Raw genomic sequence first — 6,486 nt, 5'->3', positions numbered from 1 at the left:
CAACATACAAACATCCCTTGCACGAGAACCCTCGGGAGCAGGAGCACAAACTACATCACTCTCCGCACAGTCTTTAGGATCCTCGTGCACCCAAGAAGCGCGGTACACCACGGGCAACCAGTTACCAATGTGCCCGTCGGTGTCCGGGTACTCGAAGCGAGCAGGACTGGCACTCTCCTCATCCTCGTTATTATGGCTAGGAGACATGTAATTATCAACAGCATCATCATCACCATAATCATCCTCCTCGCTACTGATGTCCGAATAGTAACCAGCAGAAACGGTACTATCACCCACACTCACAACATCCTCGTCCTCGGCATCGCTGATATCAGAATAATTATCCGGGTCCCCCACCTCGCGGGGAACGACGGCAGCGACAGCAGCAACGGTAGCGTCCACGCTCGAACTATCGGCACCAGCAACATCCTCCTCCTCCTCATCGCTCGGCCAAAACACTTCGTCTTCAAACGACATGTCTCTAAATTCACGGTCACTGTCATAAACACTCCCGCCACTACTGCAACAGTCACAAGCACCATCCCCGCTCTCAGACGGAGTCTCGGGGACAATCTCCTCATCGATGCGCTCCACGTCCACCTCGGGACTTCCGACAACACTGTCACCATCACCACCGCCGCTGCTGCTAGCACTCTCGCTAACATGCACACTCGTCGCGGCCAACAACGAATCCACGCTATCGTGTGCATCCAGCCAACTGCTCAGATCAACACGGCTCTCACGCTCGGCAGCCTCCAACAGCTGTCCACCATTCATCACGAACGCCATCAAATCTACTGTATCGGCCATCACTAACTAGCGGGTCTTTGTACTAATTTGCAAATAATCACAATATATCTCAATAGGCAAACTACCAACTGTCAGCAACTAAACGCAAATCACCTCTCCGCACTGCCCTCCGTCTATTATACCCACACAAACATCCAACGCGTTCGACTTATTCACCCACCCCCACACACGCAGCCAACGCGTTCGACTTATTCACCCACCCCCACACACACACACACACACACACTCACGCACCGCCAACGACAGTATCACGCCGGGGGACAACACTCGCCAACAACCACACACACCGGGGGGGTCCAACACACAACCAATCCACACCCGGGGGTACTCTACCCGCAAACAAACACCCAGCATCAACACACTCCTCACACAAAACATCATTCTCTCAGAACATCGGAACCCACTACACCCCCCACACTACACTCACCCACACTACACTCCCCCACACTACACTCACACCCACACACACTACCACCCCCACGCAATCAAACACCATAACAATCCACACAAACAACACCCAACACAATCACCAACAACAACCAAAAAACAAGGGGGGGGGGTCTCAACAAAAACAAACCACCCCCCAAACACACACACAAACAACGCTACTCACTCACATCGAACGCGTTGGTTGTTTGTTTTTTGGTGGCGTGGAGTCGGAGGGGGAGAGTGAGGGCGGGACGGTCGTGCGCGCGGCGGCTCCGGGCGGGCGCGAACCCACAAAAAAACACAACACACAGGGGTAGAGATGTGTTTGGTATGTGTTGGGTATATTTTTTTTTGGTGTGGTTTGGTGTTGTTTGTTATGTTTTTTGTTTTTGTTGGTGATGTGTTTGGTATGTGTTGGGTATATTTTTTTTTGGTGTGGTTTGGTGTTGTTTGTTATGTTTTTTGTTGGTGACACTGGGGGTTGGTGACACTGGGGGTTGGTGACACTGGGGGTTGGTGACACTGGGAGCTGTGGACACTGGGAGCTGTGGACACTGGGAGCTGTGGACACTAATTGCTGCTCACACCTATGCCGACGAGTATGCCAGTACCGATAGTTGCGGGGGTGCACGGTACGCTCAACAAAACTACAGTCACAAAAAAGCCCTGCTCTTGGTTGGGTCGTTCTTGGCTGGGGACGGTGTTGAATGTTCATGGTTGTATGTGTGTGATTGGGGTGGGTGGGACTGTGTTGGGATTGAAGTGGGGGGGTGTTGTTGTTTTGCGCATGGGGGTTTATGTTTGACGACGACGACGGCGGGGTTGTTGTTGGTAGTGGGGGGGGAGAGAGAGAGTAGCGGTATTAGCGGGTGGTAGTAGTAGTGACAGTAGTGACAGGAGTGACAGGTAGCAGCAGTAGTAGTAGTAGTCTATTTAACAGCGGCACCAAAGGAATAATACCAGGTGCTTCTGATCGGAGAGATGGTTGTGGATGCGGTTTTGTAGAGGGGGATGGTGTGTGTGTGTGTATAGAACGCGTTGAGAGAGAGAGAGAGAGAGAGAGAAGTAGAGGGGATGATGAAAAAGGGGGAATGGACAGACTCAAAAGACAAGGCGAGTGTTTCTAGACCGGGATGGTAGTGGGTTCGATGGCGCGCTGTGGAGGGTACGGAGGAGGGCAGCCATCTGACGGTGTATATATATATATATTATTAGAGCGGCACGGAGGACAAACCTCCGCAGCAGCGATTAAAGGGAAAAATCGAACGTGTTCGAGCGCGGAGAGGGGAGAGCGGAGAGCGGTGAGGTTGTGTGTTTTTTTTTCTTTTCCACTGGGAACAAACCGGCCGGAGTTGGAATGGAAAGAAAACCGAGGGAGCGAGGATATAATAGATAGAGATGTGGATGATGGATTGATATATCGGTGTGATAATATATTATATATTTCTAAGAAGATGTAATAAATTACGAACGAGTTCGATATAATTTCAATTTTAAACTATATATTAGTTTAATTATCGCAATACAAAGCATTCAAATTTGTTTCCACAACATATTATCATATCTTAACCATGGCGATGTCGAAGGAAATCTACGGTAATTATGTGGATATGCTAATCTGTCCCAAATGCGAAACTCGACACAGCAAAACCTTCAAGAAGGCTCACGCATTAGAGTGTCCGGGAAAACCAAATACGCCGATGAAATTCATTGGTAGACGTAGAGTTAATTGCGATTATTGCAACAAACTCATATGCGAGGGGTACATGAGGCACCACTGTCAAAGAATGCACCAAGTGTACCTTCCCGAGAAGAGGCGTGGACGCAAAGCAGTCAAAGATGATTACAAGTACGAAGTGTTTCAAACATTATACAGTATGGATGACGCCTTCGGTAAGGAATGCATGGATAGATTCCGTGAGATATGCGCTAAGGCTCCCGAGCAAATGGAGCAACCGGCCACATTGGAACTAACAGAGCCACCAGCAGAACCATCCGCATCGAATGTTGTATGTATGGAAATGTTCGTTAAGATGGATCCCGACGAAGTTGTGAGCGAGACAGATATTCCGATAAAAACTGAGTATATTACCGTAAAAAATGAACCACGAGAAGAAGAAGAAAAGGATGCAGCTGTAGATGTGGTATCACCATTCGTCGTACAAGAGAATGCCATTGACCCTTCAGCCACAATATGTGCGATAAATAAGATGCGCGACACCATCCAGTCACTGCCCGATAATGCAATAACGAGTGTTCAACCTACAGAATCGGTTGAACCCGTATCGGGGCTAGTATTGGAATGTGATGATATTCAACTATCGTCCAACCAAATCAAACAATTGAAGGTGCGCCATAGACGACAAGTTCGTAAGATGAAGCGACTATCGAAAAAACGCAACAAGAATGCCGACAAATACAAGATGGACACCATCCTCAACGAGTCTCGTAACGTCGGATGTTCGTTGATATCTGACATTGTAAATATGGTGAATCAGATGAACGTTAAGACCACGATCGAAAAGGACTTCCGCGCATCCGAGTGTAGATCGCGAATGGTGAACACAGTCTTATCTAAAAAGGAAATGTTGATAAAACTGATAGAGACAATTTCTGCAGACTGTACCGCGGCTGATACTACCCATGGCTCGACGACTGATCAAATCGATGGTCATGATATGTTGCTTAGCTAGTGCATATGTAAACTATTTTTAATGTGATCACATGTGCTACATAATTTAGTAGCATTTTATGTACATTTATATTCCGTGATAATATATCATGTATTACGAACCATGTCGATATAATAAAAAATGTATTATTAAACTATATCTGTAGTCATTACATTTTTTATAAGATATATACTGAGAAGTATGATCATGCTTTCCACACATGTAGTAGTAGTAATCTGGGTAACTATTATGGCGCATTCTGAAGCCAACTATTGCGCTTGCGATACACGGATGGATACGGTTGCGATTGGAAATGTGCAGTGTAATACGGATAGAAGCGTTAAAGTCACGAATACCCAATGTTTTTACTTACCAACCTTAGACTCGGCATTCGCAATAAAGATGATGGTCGATTCGCACACTGAGGATAACGCATATATCGTCGTGTGTAGTAACGAGGTTGGATCTATTAGCAAACCCGTATTGATACCCGCAACCAACATTGAAAGTTGTTATCATGCTCCGAATAATGATAGTAAATGTACATTGCGTAGCGTGGATACGATCATTGATTACCTGGGGGAATGTGTAAACTCGACGCCAGGATACTCGTTAAAAATGGATCATTATCCGTATGTGCCATATTCAGCTGTGAACTTAAACAATTATATCAACAAGTATTATATCATTCCGGATCGCAAGTGTAAAATCGAAGGATCTAATGCTGAAGGGACCGTTGGTGTATCGAATGATGTTGATAATTTTTGTGTACTGAATGGTAATGTTCAAAACGCCCCTCGCTTGAACGTTGCTAACGATAATAGATTGGGGTATCTAATCCATTCGTATTCCGAGGGGATTGGAGTTGTCCAATTTAACGAGACACACGTCGTTGTGGGGAGAAACATACGTCCCGACTGGTACTGGGTTAGAGGATCTTTCGATTACAATGTTACTTTAGATAACATCACGAGATCATCCATCGTACATAAGTCGCAGCGAGAGTATAGATTTTATACCATAGAATCAATAGATACATTTGTTACCGGAGGATGTGATGCCTATAAACGTGCCTTTTGGATATCGTTGTTATCAGTATGTTTTGTAACAATACTGAATACTTTATGAAACCATTCTGATGTTAAAAAATTTAAAAAAAAATATGCTCCGGGTGAGGATCGAACTCACGACCTCCGCATACCTTACGCCAGTCACTGATTATAAGTACGGCGCGCTACCGATTGCGCCACCGGAGCTCTTAACTCAGACCTTTATTTTTGTGTATATATACGAGACGAAACATGTAGTTATATATTATATGATTTTATTTGACGTATAATAATAAAAATGATATCAAAATTATAAAAATGAGACTAATTGTTCTTTGTATAATAAACATGTCAACATAACAAAACATTTCACAATACGAAATGGAGGTACATGGAATTTCATCAGCCGTTAATCCTACCCATTCGATATCTATTAAATTCGATAAAATCGTCGCGATGGGTACCGGGCACCGTAGATTGCAATGTTACATTCATTTTATTCTTGCTCATAGACATTAGTCTAACACCACAGGTCTCCATTTTACGCCAGTCGCTCTTCTTCAACCGTCTATAGAAAGGAATTGTGTCCAACATGTTATAAAACGCCACTATAACTTCAGATAACAGATGGTTTTCTACGAGAAATCCGTAAGGTGTTATGTGAGATGGTGAGTCTGGACCATTGTCAGACTTGTACGTTCTCATGGATTCGTTACTCATACAAATCATCGTCCAATACTGGCGCGCATTTGTTTTAGAATATATCGGTGTCGATCTGGCTACCTGAATGTACATACCGCTAATTATATCGACAGGATATGGTGAATTGTCGACTCTTGTTATAATCATGCGCATAGGAACTTTTATGTCGGCTAATGGTGCAGGATTGGTTATCGAATTGTATAATTTAACTCCGGTCGAACCTCTTGATATACGATGTTTTTGAAATGTCGACTTTATCACTTTCATCTTCACACTGGTCCGCACCAATTCCGAATCGCCCATTATCACAACTAACATTAGTCCTATTAGTCTCAAAGGATGCCTTACACCATCCACGTACACGTGAATCTTGAGTGTACCGCGAGCATTGGTGTAAGTCCACATTTTATAACGATCGATTGCATTTGCGGTTAGTGCGAATAACATCCAAGCATACTCTCCTCGAAATGTGAAACGTGCACATTCTGGTGTTATGTTTTTAAAATTCGCTATAGTATTCTTCGTCGCTATAAGTTGATAAATGAAAGTCTCCGCCGTTGTGCATTTCGCCACCATGTTCGTAGTTGAGAAGCGAACAGTTTTGCATCGTCCAGTCAGAATCGGAGACTTCTTCCCATTCAAGCGACGTGCTAATGTCGTAATTGTACCGTCCATCTAATTTACGTCTAATCGTGCTAAAAAAACATCCCATTTTCTTGAAGACAATATGTTATTCTCTAAGCAAAACTTAATGCGTTACAGATGTATGTGTTTTTTATATAATAGTTTTAAATTCGCAAAGACTTACACTGTCGCTTATCCGA

General features: G+C 44.3%; 1 non-coding gene across 1 annotated transcript; it reads right to left on the bottom strand.

The window, feature by feature from the left end:
- Positions 1 to 5,074: 5,074 nt before the first annotated feature.
- On the bottom strand, positions 5,075 to 5,167 carry Trnai-uau (transfer RNA isoleucine (anticodon UAU)). Its single transcript has 2 exons — positions 5,131 to 5,167; positions 5,075 to 5,110 (listed from the first exon to the last, which is right to left on the bottom strand). It is a non-coding gene; the product is annotated as a tRNA-Ile (tRNA).
- Positions 5,168 to 6,486: the final 1,319 nt, after the last annotated feature.

Source organism: Ostrea edulis, chromosome 8 (assembly GCF_947568905.1).
Source record: "Ostrea edulis chromosome 8, xbOstEdul1.1, whole genome shotgun sequence".
In the NCBI taxonomy this organism is placed as follows: domain Eukaryota; kingdom Metazoa; phylum Mollusca; class Bivalvia; order Ostreida; family Ostreidae; genus Ostrea; species Ostrea edulis.
The sequence above is the reverse complement of the archived record's forward strand: the minus strand, read 5'-3'. Positions and strand labels throughout refer to the sequence as shown.